The 17,597-nt window shown below is 37.0% G+C and overlaps 1 protein-coding gene across 2 annotated transcripts in view; it reads left to right on the top strand.

Annotated features, from left to right (window-relative positions):
• The window catches only part of LOC129721243 (uncharacterized), a 92,136-nt gene that overhangs the window by 31,693 nt on the left and 42,846 nt on the right, over positions 1 to 17,597 (top strand). The window lies entirely within an intron of this gene.

Genomic DNA, 17,597 nt, shown 5'->3' with positions numbered 1-17,597 from the left:
AATGTAACTGCGTCATAACTGCTCCTTCATTATGTAACGGAATTAATTATCTGAACAACACACGCTCATAACAATTTCGTATAATGTGAATACTTATGCTTGGTGACTGTGAAACAAACGTAGAATCAAGTGTGTTCATTATGATTATATTTTAAAAATTCATAAAAGACACTATCATAAATGCAACTCTCGCCACACTCCAAAATCGTGTCTGTATACAAACACAGGATGTTGACATGGTAGCGGCTGCAAAAATATTGGCCTTAGGTTTCACATTTTTCTTAAATCTATTGCAGGGGTATTTTGCATCTTCGTCTCGTTTCTCCGCTTAGCACTCGGTGATCATCGGAGAGTTTTTTTTCGGCTCTTGCAGCTTCCCTCCTTTGCCGTCTCGAACAACTGGAACCGGTGTTTCTTGATGTCTTAACAAGCGTGCCATAATGCACATTTTTACGTGCGTCGCTCCTCTTCTCTGCACGCATGCTAACAGTGTGTTTTATTCTTGTAGAGAAACCATAGAATCACCCATTCTATTCGTGAATCGCTTTTACCCAACTACTTTGAACATGAAAACTCAAAAACTTGATTTTGTACATGCTGCATCTGTTACAGCTTTATCCCGGCTGGTTGATTTGAGATGAGTAAACTTATTAAGCTCAATTCTAATCGAGGACTAGTCATTACATCACTGCTGAGGGGATCGAAAGAGGCTGTCAGTTGAAGGTTCGTTCGGCAAACCGGGTGCTCTCTTGAGTCAATTAGTATTAACCATACGTTGCACGTTTTTCAATACCACCGAACCCTGACCTCGACCTTCCACCACCATGCGCTACTACCGGCGCATTTTCCACCCGGCAAGCTGGATAGAAGGATGTTGGACGAGAACGCAAGCGTAAGCCTCGCTCCGGCAGCATCATGTTTCCATCTTGGACCATTCCGCCAAGCTGGATGTACATGTCGAGTGCATCAATTTCATTTTCATTTTGTTCTGGTCAATCATTCTTCGTTTTCCGTATCATCTTGAGCTAGCTTATTGAATGAATTGCCGGGTTCCTTTCCAGCTCCGGCGATGGCGTGTGCCACACCGCATAAGGATCCGGATTTAGTGCAGCAGGATGGGAGCAGCGCCTGTGAAGGGTCAGCAGCAAAAGGTGCACTTTTTGGAACACATTGTCACATTCTCCAAATGTCACAGTGTATTTCAGATGCTTTAGAACATGCTCTTCCGTTGATTGAGCACGCTCGGGATAAATGTTTGGAAAAAAGGAGCTGGTTTTGACAACTTTTTGTTCCTCATGCGCCAGATAGAAAACAGAGGCTGGTGATCAGCCGAGGGGCGTGCAACATTTGCAGTCTGCCTGTTATTTGATATGATTTTGAAGTTTTATTCTTCCTCATTATGGTGCTATTGTGTCGATCGTAAGGCAAATGATGAGCAAAATTTCGGGTATACCGCAGGTGATTAAATTGGACTAGTGTACTGCTTGCTGGCAATGGTAACTTCTCAGGCCGAAAGCTGACACTGCGAAGTTTTGAATCACCTGCCAATAAACAAATGGAGTAGTTCGATCTCTTCCGAAACCTGAGCAATTTGATGAGGTTTTCTGTATATTTAGTTACATCTAGCAACATGCAAACAGAAGAATGAGTTCATGGCAGATTTCGCGTCGAAGTCTTCGGACTAATACCAATATCGAAAGAAATTTAATTGATTGTTCAAAATTGATAACTTAGTTACTCTACGTTGTAGACTGTATTTTTCGAAAGTTAATTAAATTTTCATAACAGAATAGAGTAAATTTATTTTTTGTAGATAATGTAGATTGAATGTGTCACCATACAGGAGAAAAAGGAGCGGGGTCTAGTATCTCCCGAATTAACATTGAGAGTATTTCTTTTATCCTCCCAAAATTTAAAATTATTACGCTGCTGTGGTGTCTTCGGCCAAGCGTTAGATAATAATCTCGTCTTTTCTAAAAAATGTATATGTGCTCTAAACTTTTTTTTGCGAAAAAAAATTGAAAATTATTCTATCTGAAAAAACTTATTTCTAATTTTGTTTATGAAAACTGCAAAGCTGTTCTAGCTCACTTGTTGTGAATCTAACTTTTTTCTACAAAACTACGCACAGTAAGCTAACCAATAATAGTCAACTGAACTTGAAGAAAAGAATAAAAAATTTGTCGAAGAAAATAAATTGTACATTTTCCTCCTAACTTAACTTTTGTTGACATTATTCCAAATCTCAAAAAAAATCAAGGGTTTTATGCAGAGCCACGACCGCAAGGTTGACGTAGAACTACATAAGGTTGTTTGCTACATTATTTGTGTTGAGCATGTTTAAAATTTTGTGCAAAAGAGGAGTTGAAGTGCTACCGAATGTGCAAACCACATACATTACTGAACAGAAATGGAACAAACACTATACAACGCGAACAAGTTTCAACAGTCAGAGTGCATGCAGATTAAAATAACTTCTAATTTTAACTTTTAATTCTAACGCAAAACAAGAAAAAATTAAATCTACAATAATTTGTTCGTTGTTTTTATAAGGATAGTTGTTGTTCAATTCATATTCATATTCATATATCAACATTATATATTGGATATAATGTTGATTTTATTAGGGCATTTTTCTGGTAACATAGTTGAAAGCTGTTTTCACTCTGAAAATTTGACGATCCATATATTTGGAATACCAGCAAGAAAACGTTATCAAAATACAGCAACTTTTCATGAGAGGAAGTGTCGGTTAATGTACCTACCTACTACTGACGCTGCCCGCTACCGCACAACGGCAACTTTCACTAAAGGAAGTGCCGCTGCATCAGCTGCTGATCATTCAGCTGATACCCGCTGCAACTACTGTTGCTATCCGTTACTACAGCTGCTGCTGCTATTCGCTTCAAAACTGCTGCTAAGCAACGTTGCCAGTATGCCAGATAAATCTTGATTTCGCCAGATTTTTGTTTGCGCGCCAGACAAACAGATAAACTTCAGAATCTGCCAGATATTTGAAAATGAGACAGATTTTTGCTAAATTTCATTCGCGTCGTCTCGCAAAAAAGTCATCATTGCGAGACGAGCCGTGGTCGGCCTTTACCTACCTACAGCCGGCGAGAGCAAAAAAAAAAGATCTTCACTTTGAATTTTGTCGGAAATTTCATCCGACAATGAGTGCCAGATTTTTGCCAGACTTTTTATTTTCGTTTTGCCAGATTTTATTTAAAACTTAGTGGCAACGCTGCTGCTAAGTAAGGACTGCTTAAGTCGCTGTCTAGAACAAATATGAACAGTTTCGGCTGAATCATGCTCTTATATAGGCCAAACAAAACAGTACATTCCGAATTACTAGGTCTATAATTCTGTCGACCGTGCTTGGGAAAGCAATCATATAACGACCAATCAGTCGAATTTTGTGTTTTGGCAAAAAATTAAAATAAAATTAAAAATTCCGAATATGTGTAATAGTAAATTAAAATCATTGAGCTCTTTTTTAACTTTTTTTTTATTAAATTCTGATCGAGCGTCTTGATAGAATATTTACACTACACATTACACTTTTTATCCACTTTCACTATTTAATTCTATCACTTTTCACTTATCACTTGCATATACGTATTTCAACGCTTACTTAGCGCCTTCGTCAGTGCTTATTTGGACTGGCGCTTATTTGGCAGGCGCTAAGTAAGCGTTGAAATACGTATATGCAAGTGATAAGTGAAAAGTGATAGAATTAAATAGTGAAAGTGTATAAAAAGTGTAATGTGTAACTTTTTTTCTACATGCATCCGTTTCTGAGATATTTCATTAATAAGTTTGAAAAAATAAGAGAACAAATAGGATAAGATTAATATAACCCAATTCATTCTTTGACATCAAAAAGATTGATGATTATTCTCAAAAATGTTGAAATTGGAAAAAAACTCTAAATCTTAAGTTTTAAATGAAAATTTGTCTTAATTTTTTTATCAAAAGTTTTGGAACAAGGTCAAATTTCAACAAAAAAATTGAGGCGAAAATTTAATCGTTTACTAATTTGATGTATAAATTGTTTATTTTCTAATTTTCGCAAATTAAATTCAAAATATCTTGATGCATTTCCGAAGTTAATTATTATGAGCTTTGCGATTCAAAATGACTATTTTCATTATTTGAAGTCATTGCACAATGGTCCAGAAAACAAATTTAGGGGGAAATTTGGGTCTAGAGCTCTATAGAAACATTTTAGAGAAAAACTTTCTTCTACAAAGTTGTTACATATGATTAAGCGCTCATTAAATATTATCAAAAATTAGGGTGACCAACATTTTCGATAAAATCAAGTATCTAACTTTTTTATCTTTGTAGATAGAAGAAAAATTTGTTCTACAATGTTATAGCTCCATTAATTTTAAGTAACTTTGTAAAAAAAAAGTTTTTCTCTATCTTTAAAAACAACCGATTTATATTGAAAAAACACATTCCACGCTCTAACTTTTTTATTTCAAGTTTCATCTCGAAACTGTCTTTGAATGACTTTAAGAGCTTTTTAAGAGGAACAATTTGCAATGGTGACATCGTAAATATCTCAATTTCACTCAAAGTTATTAATATTTTTCATCAAAAAACATGCGTTTTTCATTTGTATGTCATTCTTTTTGGGGCAAACATAAAAAATATCTCTTGGTCTCATTTTGAAGGGCATACTTGACTCTATAAATGGAGGAACTTTTAGAAATATGTTATTTTCTTAACTTGAGTAAATTCAATTTAAAAACAAGACAAAAATTTCAATAATTTTATACATTATGCATATAAAAACACCCAGATTTATTTTTTGGTATTTTTTCTCATAACTAGGAATGATTACCTTTAATTTGATCCAAAAAGATTGAAAATCGATCAACTGGTTCAAAAGTTATGAATTTTTTGAAATAAAATACATCGAATATAGCCGTTTTTTATGGTCACCCTATTTCGGAGCTAGTCCCCTTAACAACCCAACGAAACAATACGGGATTGATTATTTTCAACATAGCTGCGACCCTGCGATTTTTAGCACAATTGAAGCACTTTGCGTGACCAACTTCGAAATAGAGTGACCATAAAAAACGACTGTGTTCGAAGTATTTAGTTTTAAGAAAATTCCTAACTTTCGAACCAGTCAATCGATTTTCGATTTTTTTGGGTCAAATTAAAGGTAATTACGTCTAGTTATAAGAAAAGATACCAAAAAATAATCTGGGTGCTTTTATATGCATAATGTTTAAAATTATTGAAATATTCGTCTTGTTTTTAAATTGAATTTACTCAAGTTTAAAAAATAACATATTTCGAAAAGTTCCTCCATTTATAGAGTCAAGTATGCCCTTCAAAATGAGACCAAGAGATATTTTTTATGTTTGCCCCAAAAAGAATGACATACAAATGAAAAACGCATGTTTTTTGACGAAAAATATTAATAACTTTGAGTGAAATTGAGATATTTACGACGTCAGCATTGCAAATTATTTCTCTTAAAAAGCTCTAAAAGTCGTTCAAAGACAGTTTTGAGATGAAACTTGAAATAAAAAAGTTAGAGCGTGAAATGTGTTTGTTCAATATAAATCGGTTGATTTCAAAGATAGAGAAAAACTTTTTTAAAAAGTTACTTAAAATTAATGGAGATATAACATTGTAGAACAACTTTTTCTTGTATCTACAAAGATAAAAAAGTTAGATACTTGATTGCATCGGAAATAGTGGTCATCCTAATTTTCGATAATTTTTTAATAAGCGTTTTATCATATGTAACAACTTTGTAGAAGAAAGTTTTTTCTCTAAAATGTTGCTATAGAGCTCTAGACCCAAATTTCCCCCTAAATTTGGTTTCTGGACCATTGTGCATTGGAATACAAAAATTTTAAAAAATGTTGAAATTAAATATTTTCTAGGAACTTATCTCTTAATAAAAAAAAATTCAATTTTATTTGAATTTCTTCAGTCTGCATTTTTCATCAGAAATTGCGTTATAACTTCAAGTTTTCTAACAAAATTAAGAAATTCAAACCTTTCTTTTCAAATTGGAATTAAATTTTTATTAAGATTTTTTTTGTCAAAAAGAAACACTTTTTTTATTGTGTATATATTTCGTTTGTAAACCACCACCAATTCGGTCTTAGGCAGTTTTTCTGTAGGCTTTTTAGCTACAAAGCTTTGCCAAAATGCATGTGCCCTTTTAAGAAATTAGTCTTGAGTCTAAAAAGTTCTTCCACTCGAGGAAAATACTCAGTTTGCTAAGTCAAATACGTGTGCAAAGTTTCATTCATCAAATCAAAAATGGTCGATATTCGACCACAAAACATTTGGCATGAAAACGCTTAAAACTCAATTTTGTCCTTCCCAAAAGAAAATATACACAGTAAAAAAATTTGAAAATAAATTGTTCTTATTTTGACAAATTTAATTTTTTTTTTGTTTTTAACCATACATGCTTACAGTGCGTTGTGTTTTGTTTCTTATTTTTCTATGATCGGACAGCCATCAATGTTTAGCTAATCTCGCTCTTTTAGATAAACACCACAGTATTAGTTTACTACTACCTGTTTAATTTTTTGGAGGGAGAAAAGTCTAGTCAATCCTTACACTTTCATATAAATTTTAAGTATTAGGAAATGAATTAGGGGCCATCCACATACCACGTTGACAGATTTTTAACGATCTTGACCCCCCCCCTCCCCCTCCGTGGACAACTGCCCATATAAATTCTAAAAAAATTGTATGGACCGTGGACATTAGCTAACCCTCCCCCCCCCCTCCTCAAAGCTGTCCACGTGGTATGTGGATGGCCCCTTATGCATGCACTTCACTGTACAAAGCAATAGGGCATCCAAATAACTGAAATTAAGGCTACGAGATAAATACCAAAGTGAATTTCTTACAAAGTTTATGAACAACCCAAAAAATAGTGCATAAAGTAGGAGTAGAAAAACATAGAACCATTTTTTGAATTATTGCCTATAAAAATTCAGACGAAATACCTGAATAATATATATCGACTGATTCATATTTCGTGACGTTACAGCAGAGTAAAAATCCTCTTTGCTGGAAAATACGCGCTGTAATGTCACGAAAAAAAAACTTCTCAAAAATAATTCTTGCCAGTTATCGCCAGTCTTAACTTAGCAAACTGGTCAATTATTATTTGTTTTAAAGTCATGAGGCATTTCATAGAAAATGAATAAAAAAATATTTTTTTAGTATGTCATTTACGATTTCGCTGGACTGCTGGAATGTGACTGATAAATAAAATATTCTGTATCAGGAAAACGGTTTGTTTGATTGAAAAGGTGTCTTTAGCAAAATTGAAAGTAATAAAGTTGCGTATTCGGAAAAAATACACATTGTAATTTTTTTTTGTCAAAACGTACATTTGTTGAAAATATTTCGTTTACATATTCAAGTTAAGTTTCGTTTACATATTCAAGTTAATCAAGTTAATTTGGTGCAAGTAGAATGAGAAACAAAAAATTTTAATTTTCAAAACAAAAATATTTTCTATCTAAGCCAAAATAGTTTGTTTGAGTTATGTTCAGAGATGCCAGATGTTTTTTTAAAAACGTCTGCAACTGCTCGAAAAACCGGAAAAACCTGCTTGAAATCTGAAAAAAATCTATTCGTTATTCGAAAAAATTTCGCTCGCGCTGGTAAAAGTCTGTAAAAATCTGCACACATTTGGAGAAAAACTGCGCAAATATAAGGAGACTCTGACAAAAATCTGCAGAAACTATGGGAAATCTGTGAATATCTGCAAATCAATAAAAATCTGCACACGGACTCTAAAAATCTGCGTTTTGCAGACAAATCTGCACATCTGGTATCCCTGGTTATGTTATCTTTTCAGCAAAATTGTGATAGTATTTCTGTTCTCTAAGAAAATTATACATTGTGAGAAAAAAAATCCTTCCTGTAAAAAAGTCAAAAGAATAATTCTTAAATTGAATATCTCAAAAATTTACTTTTGAGAGATCTGAATTTTTTACAGTGTATATTTTTTTATAAGGACAAAATTATTATTTGCAATTTTACTAAGGACACCTTACCGATCAAACAAACCGTTTAGACGCTGGAAATATATATTATCAATAGTGGACACTCCGCGCAGAAGATAATCGCAAAAATCGATGTCCCGGATTTTTGTGCTGACATAAAACAAACCACGGGAATTTCAAATTCCAAAAGAAAAATTCCAATAAGGTCTAAATTCAGGTATATTCTTGACTTGGGTTTAGCAAAAATAACTAAATCTTGCTCGCTTGAACTTGAGGTGAACTGTGCGATAACTTTCCAAAACTATCTGATAAGCACGCAGAATTGTGTACACACTTTTTTATAGCTCTTTAGCCGCTTATTTCCACGCCATGCCATGAAATAAGCAGCAACTGTATAGTACCTCCGTCTAATGAATTTACCGCACGTGAATCATGCCTTATACTTGCTGCTACGTGCGTGATTTTATAGACCAAACAATTTTCTCGCACAAGAATGCACGAATTATTACTTCATGAACCATGGCCAATTCACGCTTGCTATCAATTATTCACATTTAGCCACGATTTTATGATCCAGACTGCTATGTAAATTCTTTGCATCGCAGCTTGCTGGTGTACGTCGTCAGCCATTTGACTTAACTAGCTGGTGGGTGGAGTTAATCGATTCCACCGCCTACTCTACCTGCCGATTCTTGGTCATCAAGCTGCCAAAGGATGCCGTTTTTGGGCAAACATTCAGATCACCGTCAATTGTTTCCGCGGCCGAGCTTAACTATCGCGGCGTTGGCAAAAGGTCCGGTCACTCCCACATTATTTTCCTCTAACGGATTACCTGTGAAACAGTCTAACGTTGGTGGTTCGCTACTGGTGCGATTAATTAATTGCAAAATACGCGAAGGCAGTTTGTTTATTAGCCGCAGGCCACGCTTACCCACGTGATGACCTTGGACACACACAACCTACTGTACGGGGTAAAAACCTCCATGTGTGTTTTGGTAGGGAGTTAAATAACGTATAGTTAACCCAATGAAGCTTAGAGACTGTTACAGATATGCGGTATTTATGACAAGGCCACGGTTTCGATTCCTCTGGCAAAACGGAACTGCCCAATAGAAGAGTTGACACGCATTACACGCTTCTCATATCATTCACCGGTAAATTCTGAACACGCATTAGTTTTAACATGCAGGATGAAAAGCGTAAAATGAAATGAAAGGGCTCGTAAGACTGCTTACATATGAAAAGGCAAATGATAGTATTTTATTGCCAAATTTTCTGTTGATTCTTGAGAATATTTTCTGTAGAATGACCTGCATCAATAATAAAGGTTATTCGAATAATTTTAATTCTAGTGAACGTTTATATGCTCGCAAAACTTCTCCTGTGTTATAGAAAACCCAAACAAAATTCATTATGTGTATCTTAATTTGATATCTCCCCCTCGAAGCCAGTTTCAACCAGTATATACCTACTCAATTGCAAATACAAATATCCACCCTCTATCAGTTAGTTTTAATCATGCATTCAGTAACTCATTGCGAAAACAGTTCATATTAATCTAAATTGCCTTTTCTCAGCCCTGCCATCAAAGAATGGTTTGCAAAGCTTCGTGTGTTCGATACCATTCTATCCAATCATGGAGTTTTTCCGTTTTCTTCCTACACTGCACATCACCGAACTTGGATTAGTCACTAACAAGCGGAAAATTGCCTGGGAATGTAGATCCGCTCGCTGAATGTGCTACTATATCAAAGCGTTTCAGCAGACTAATTTATCCGTTGGTTTAAAGCTCACATTTAGTCGTCAATTAACTATACATTATGATCCAATTAATTAGTATGACTGCCGAAAACTAAGTTTCGTACCTCGCAGAAAAACTAGCCGCTATTGCCATGCCTTAGCACAATCTAATATGAAATGGAAAATTATGCCAGCGGAAGCAGAGTTATTTGCTTTTTCTCAACTAACAGCTAATCTTGCCACTGGCTGCTGTTTTTTTTATTTTTGGCAAAGCAAACTTTAGTGGCTGGAAAATTTTGCTAATTTAAGCATTGTTTGCTTGTTCAAGGTGTTTTTGAGTGTAACACTAAAGATAGGCTTCGAGTTGAACGATGTTTAGGAATATTTCAGTTTGTATTAAGACGGTTGCTAGGGGCTACAGATCTTGTTGCTTTTCATTTTCATTAAACATCTACAAAGCAACCAATCTTCTGAAATTTTGCTTTATTAAAACATCACTTTTTATAGGTTGCTTTTGTCATTACATTTTAAAAGTAAGAGGTGTTTGAAAATCGTGCAGCCACCTTCAATATTAGAGTTATGCGGGACAATAATTCGAACCAAACAGATTTTGCAACATAACTGAAGGAAAATAAGTTTAGATAGTCTTCGTTTGAGTGGACTCTCACCAGACAAAAGCCAGACTCTGCTAACTGCCGATTGGACTCAAAATTTACTGTTTTGCATGGTAACCGAAATATCGGAAGTAGCGTCACTTCAAGACCAATAACTTAAGAACGAGTCAAGAACATGCCGTAAAATTTCTAGAAGCACTGTAATTAGGGTTGGTACAATTGGGCAAATTTTTGGTTTGCAACGCCATCTCTGTGTCAGGCCAAAGATTTTTCAGTCCATGTAGTTGTATGTAGTTTATCATACGTAATCAAGATTATTCCTATTCGTAGAATGGTCTTACACGAAGAAAATCAAATAGACACAGCTCGACTCAGAATCAGTTGTCTATCCAATATAATTTCATTTGTGTTCTTTCAAAACTCTCGAAATCCGAATCACGAAGGACTGGTTCTGGAAGATTCCGAATGAAATTTTCTACTAACGAGAGAAACAGGTTTAACCCACCAAAAAAACAGGTGCCTTACGAGGTTCGTAATTCGACAGCCACATTTACCCATCCCTTTGACGGTCGCATTGGAATAGGTCTGGTATTGAAACACGTGTCCTTCGCGATCGCTAATTTAGAATTCATTTGGTAACGTACGTGGTCATCATTATAATTGTATTAAATTGCTACCTGCCACGCTAGTTTGGAGCATCTTATTTGCCACTGTTTCGAAAGCACACCGGACCTGTGTACCGTGTCAGGGGTTTCGCAGTAAATATTTTTCTTTGCCTCCAGTCCCGATGCGGCTTGGAAAAGTGTGCATTCGGCTCTAAAGCAGAGCAGAATAATCGAATTATTATTTTCGTTGGGTATCCATAAATAAATTTTAATTACTTTTAATTCAATTGAAAGAAGGAAATAAATTTCAATATACTTTTGTTGAATTTCATACCGCTGACTTGATGTCGAATAACTGTCCAAAAGGCAGGTGAGGGTGGTAAGTGGAAATAAAACTGGAAAACAAAAATGCGTCGCAGAGAAAGAACAATGGTTATTGACAATTAATTACTGCACGGTGTAGCTTTTTGACACGAAACAGACTTTAAATCGTGATACTTGGGCCGACCGTAAGAATTGAAAGTTGCCAGACGATTATGACCGAGCGACGGCGGTTTATGTTTGGTGTCGTTATTCATAAATGGTCTCAGAAAAACTTTGAAATCACGTTCTCAATTGATTTGTCGTCTCATATTCAATTTAATGATACCAATCTTATCATAAAACTGTATCAAAAAAAGTGCGATAAAATATTTTTTTTAGGTAAAATTACCTACCACTTTCTGTTAGGTGAATTGAACTTTCAGTGCGTGCGAGGGGGAGTCTTTCGTTTGCCACTTGGGTTCCGCTGTTCGCCAAACAGTTGCCGTAAAAATCTCAACAATGCATTATAACAATTATAATTTCGAAGAGAGGCCCAAAACAGAGATGTATTTAATTCGTCAAAATAGCCAATTAAATATGATTTATTCCTCCGACAAGCGATGGAGCAGACAACTCTTTTTCATTGACGCTTACTGTGCCACAGTTCTCATTAACTCAGACCAACACACCTTGACGCTCTACTTGCGGTGGGAATAACAGTTGTCCAGACGGAAGAGTTGAAGTCGCAGTATCAGGTGTTAGTTTTAGGTTCGAGTGGTATCTTTTTCAGCCCGGGTAAATTTACACTTTACATTGTGAGGAACAGATTTGAGATCGAACAAAAAATGAGAGCACCAACTTTTGTCTAACATGTTTTGACAATTTTAGTGATATTTCGCTATAATAAATTCTTATTTTATATTTGTTGTTATGCTCAAAAGTTGCATGATTTTTAACATACATTGTCCATGATTGTATCATCGACTTCCGCACCGAATCAAATCTGAACACAACCCATCAATCGCGTTAGAGCGTCTGTGAAGTTAAGCGGCATATCTTTAATGATTTATGAATTTCATGATTCATAATTTAGTTCCTGTAGGCGCTTCACCTATTCCGAACGGATGTGCACTGCAACTGCAACTGCGTTGAATAATAATTCCCGCCGCTGTTCATGCTCATGTCCAATCAAGTCGGCGCAGATAGGACATGGGGAGATTATTTTTTAAATGCCTTTCGGAGAATATCATACCGGAAGCGTGAAGTTTTAAACACATGTGCGGAAACGAGACAGAATGGTTCAGAAGTGGAGTTGACTTGAAATTCCGCTGAATTTTTTCATGCGATTAGACGGAAACTACGTTTTTAAGGGATCTGTTTATGAATATTTTTTTTTTTCGAAATGACCATGGCTGGGAGCAGCTGGTCTCGAGGCATGACGCTGAAAAATCACCGGTTTAGGTTTGACCATCGTCTTTTTACGAGTTCATTTTGAAGATATGTGTGTATAGTATCATGCCTTATGTTTGATTTTGAAATTTGCTCTTCAGTTATGAAAATGGCGTCGAAGCAAGAGGAGCAACGCATCAAAATTTTGCTCGCGCATCGCAAAAATCAGAACTACTCGCACGCCAAGTTGGCGAAACTGTTAAATGTGGCCAAATCAACCGTCACCAACTTAATAAAAGTGTTTGGAGAACGTTAATCAACTGACAGGAAGGTAGAATCAAATTTCTATTAGCTTGAAACAATCTTGAGGGATGCTTGTCTAATTTTTTACTGTTATGCAAAACTGATTACGAAATTATTAACTTCCATAGCATATTTCTTTCAGAAAAAATAACTTTCGATGGATCTTGCTCGGAATGCGTTTATCCTTAAGGCGACCTAAAAATTTGTTGGTTTTGACAGTTGATGTTTTGTGTCATATGCGGATCCTTAATCTTGGATCGGATTTAAGATGATAATTTCACTGAGTTGATTTTATTATATTTTTTTTTTTTTTATTTTTATGGCGACAGATCGTTGAGATCCTATGCCAAATCCAAAATACGCTTTCATAAATATCGGTCTGGGGCTGCTCATCTCCAGTCTCTGCTGCTCTGGCATCGTCGACAGCCCACATTCAGCGCGTGCGAGGTCTGCCTCGAAGTCGTCGGTCTCTATCCGGTTCTCTGCTAGATATTATCTTTGAGGGTCGCTCATCCGCCATCTGTGCTATGTGGCCAGCCCACTGTAACCTGCCGTGTTTCATCAACTTGACAATATCAGCATGTTTGTACAGGTTATAATTCATGCGCATGCGCATTTTCTAGTTTGCCACCGGGTATTGATGGCAGGATTCTACGCTCGAAGTCCCCAAGCGCTCGTCGATCGGCCTTCTTCCACGTCCACGATTCATGTCCGTGGAGCACCACCGGGAGGATCAGGGTCCTATAGAGCGCCAATTTCGTACGGATCTGTAGGCTACGGGACCTAAGCTGGCTACGCAATCCGTAATAAGCCCTATTAGCTGCGGAAATCCGTCTCTTCACCTCGCGGCTCACCTCGTTGTCATATGTCACGAGAGTACTAAGATAAACAAATTCGTCGACCACTTCGAAAGTATCCCCATCCATCTCCACCGCAGCACCAACACTCACGGAACTCACCAGCTCGCTACCAGCCACTATGTACTTTGTTTTGGCAGTGTTTATGGTGAGTCCAATTCTTGCAGCTTCCTTTCGGAGAGCCGTTAAGGCCTCCTCAACTGTTCCACGGTTAACACCAATTATACCAATGTCGTCCGCGAAGCCTAGAAGCATGTGGCATTTCGTGATGATGGTGCCACTGCTTTGCACACCTGCCATTCTCGGGTGATTCACCGAATGAAACCAAGCTATATTGAACAGCAAGTTCGAGAGCCCATCACCTTACTTCAGACCATCTAACGTCACCAACGCGTCTAAAAATTCGCCCGCTGTACTGACGCATGATGTAAAAATGGTCAAGCGTCGCACGTACCAGTTTAATTATTTTGTTGGAAAACCATGTTCAAGCATAATTCGCCACAGCTCGTTGCGTGTCACTGTATCGTACGCCGCCTTAAAGTCAAGAAACAGGTGATGTCTGCAAGTTGTGTTCTCGAAACTTGTCGAGGATCTGTCTCAAGGTAAACATCTGATCCGTTGTAGATGGTCCCACTCGAAAACCGCATTGGTAGGGTGGTCGGTATTTCCGGCTTTTCAAAAAAAACCGGTATTCATAAAAAAGAAAACCGGTAAAAAACCGGTATTTTTCTTTTTTTTTTCGAATTAATACAATTCAAGGGCGACTCGTAACTTTTGAACCTGTTTGTTCGACTAGAAGTTCTAAAAATAGTTTGGAGAAGTAATGACAATCATGTCCGTGAAAAAAAACGCAAGTCATTCTTTTCGCACTTACAAAAAATAAAACAAAAACATTACAAATTTGTATTTCAAATTAATTTTTTGTCTGGCGTCTCCGTATGCAATGCACAGGTGTTGCCCTTGCATAATTACGTTTTTTGCGTTCATGAGTATGGTTCATTATGATCCAGATACAGTGCTGGATAAAACGAGCAGTGTTTGGAAAACATCAATGAATTAATCCAGTGACCTGAAGCCAGGGGCGACTCGTGGCTGTTGAACCTACCTGTTCAACTAGAAATTCTGAAAATCAGAGTTTGGGGAAGTAATAACAATTTTAACCGCGAATAAAAGCAAGTAATCCCCTTTGTTACTATTTAAAAATAAAACTAAAAAATAAGAAAATAAGAGCATGAATTTGGATTTTAGATTCATTTTTTGCCTGACGTCCCCATGTGCATTGCACAGGTTGCACCTATGGACGAGTCGCCCCTGCCTGAAGCGTAGAGTAATAAAACATCATTTCAACCAGAACTCAACCAAAAAAGAACACGCAGCTTTTTATTTCAATTTCCATTCATATCGCAAATCTCAGTTTTAAAACTTTGAAATGCGTAGAGAAACAGTATTTGAAATGAAGTGACGATCAGACAAACATTTGCATTTCAAGAAACCGAAGGAATCAAAGATAAATACTTTTCTATTTTGTTCGATGCTCTTCAAACAGTTCGTCGAACTTCGGTTGAGCCTAAGAAAATTTTTTCCACAGCTGGAATAATATCTAATAAAGCCAGCAGCGGTTTGGGCGACGAAGCTTTGCGCATGCTATGCCTGTCGAAGTTTCACTTTTTCAAGGATAAATGTAAATATGTCTGTGAAGAGAGATTAGCTATTCTACTTAAAAAATTAATGTGTTGCTTTAATGATGAATGAAGTTTTTTGACATAATTATCGATACACACAAATAGATCGTCTGAATCCTAGCAGAACAAGCAAGAAGGGAACAACAGTTATGAATTATATATGAGTTAGAGTAAATCAATATTCAATATTCTTCTGTTTTAATGTGATCATTATATACACCGTTAAGTGAGTTGTTACTCCCACCTCAGTGGGTAGCTTTCATTTGCCTAACAATGATTTGTGAATATTGTGAAAGATTTTTTTTAATTTAGGAAAAATACCGAAAATACCAGTTTTTCGGCTTTCCAATACCGGTATCTCGGTATTGAAAAAAATATCGGTATTACCGGTTTTTGTTTTACCGGTAAACCACCCTACGCATTGGTATTCCCCAACAAAGGTCTCCTGCATTGTCTTTAGTCGCTGGATACGGGAGAGAATTTTATAAGCGGAATTGAGGAGGGTTATGCCTCGATAATTGCTACAGTCGAGTGTATGTCCCTTCCTGTAGATAGGACATATAGTAGGTAGTCGTTCCTCAGACCATACCCTTAGGATAATCTAGTGATTTGCACTACACAACCACTCACTCCCGACTTTGAAAAGTTCAGTCGGTATGCCGTCCTTCCCAGCGGCTTTGTGGTTTTTTCAGCTTTTCGCAAGCATTCTCCATCTCGTCTAATGTTAGTGGATTCACAGCTTGTCCGTTCTTCCCAATTTCTATCCTGTTCCTCTCGACGACTCTTCTACCTTCCTTACCGTTCAACACCACTTCAAAATGTTGCTTCCAACGCCTCGTATTCAGGCTCGCCTCCCTGTCATTACACGTGGCAGGTATTGGCACGGTCCGGTTCCTGATTTCGTTAATCGTTCTATAGAATCTTCTCGTGTCATGCCTGGCGAAGAAATTGTCTCCGCGAGGACGCGATCGTAGTGCTCACGTTTCTTACGGTGGTGAAGCCTCTTTTCGGCAGCTCTTGCCTCCCGGTATTTCTCCCGCATCTGACACATCACACGATTAGCTGCTACTGACGTGTTGGCGTGGGCCCGGTTCTTCTCTTCCCTCACCTCTAGACATTCAGCATCGAACCACCCACTACGCGTGGTTCCCGTTGTCTTGCCTATCAATTTTCGTGCTGTTTCGTTCAATTTTCGTGCTCGTTCAGACCCAGTCCAGCTGTTTCGCCGATTCGTCTATCAACTTTCCGAGTATACTCTGCAACAACTCCTTGCGCTGGTAACCTCTGGACGTATCTTCCTGGTCGATCTCGATTCAAATACGTTGGACAACCGGGCGCGAATCTTGCCTATAACGAGATATTAATCAGAGTCGATGTTTGGCTATCGAAAGGACCGCACATCTATTACGTCTGAAAAGTGCCGGTCGTGGATCAGCATGTGGTCAATCTGGGAGCCAGCCTCTCCCTTGAGATGTCTCCAGGTGTGCTGGGTAGTTTTTATAATAATTGCAATAACGCAATGTAATATAATATTCCCGATATAAGAGCTTGCTCCTTATGAAAAGCAACACTATTTCGTCATATTTGCCACACAAAATATTGAGCGTTCGAAATTTAAAAACAAATTGGAATCAGGAAATGTTTCCACGTGAAGTCGATATGGAAAATAGTTTTAAAAAACCTGCAGAAGGAGTTAATTCGCATTCCATTTGATGAATTTGAAATTACTAGTTTTATAACTTTTGGTACACATCAACTCTGTTATCATCGTAGATAACACCAGTGCGAAGTTTACAGCGAAGTCGGCGATATTCATTAGTTTCTGCTAATTTACTGTTAGTTTACAATTTTCACCATATCTTGAAAAATAATTATGAAACGTCTCACACTCTATCATTCTATCCATCACACAGACAATTCGCTTGGCGGGTGATTTACCAAGCGAAAGTCATCCCAACAGCCAGCTCATATTTGCTTACAAATTCATTCATAAATTTACGACCCAAATGAATGAATCGATGAATGAGTAACCTTTGCCGGTACGGCAACAGTCAAACACAGCAGGCAGGCGGATAGTGGAGTGGAAAGACAT

The sequence above is a fragment of the Wyeomyia smithii genome, chromosome 2 (genome assembly GCF_029784165.1).
Source record: "Wyeomyia smithii strain HCP4-BCI-WySm-NY-G18 chromosome 2, ASM2978416v1, whole genome shotgun sequence".
Lineage (NCBI taxonomy): Eukaryota > Metazoa > Arthropoda > Insecta > Diptera > Culicidae > Wyeomyia > Wyeomyia smithii.
The sequence above is the reverse complement of the archived record's forward strand: the minus strand, read 5'-3'. Positions and strand labels throughout refer to the sequence as shown.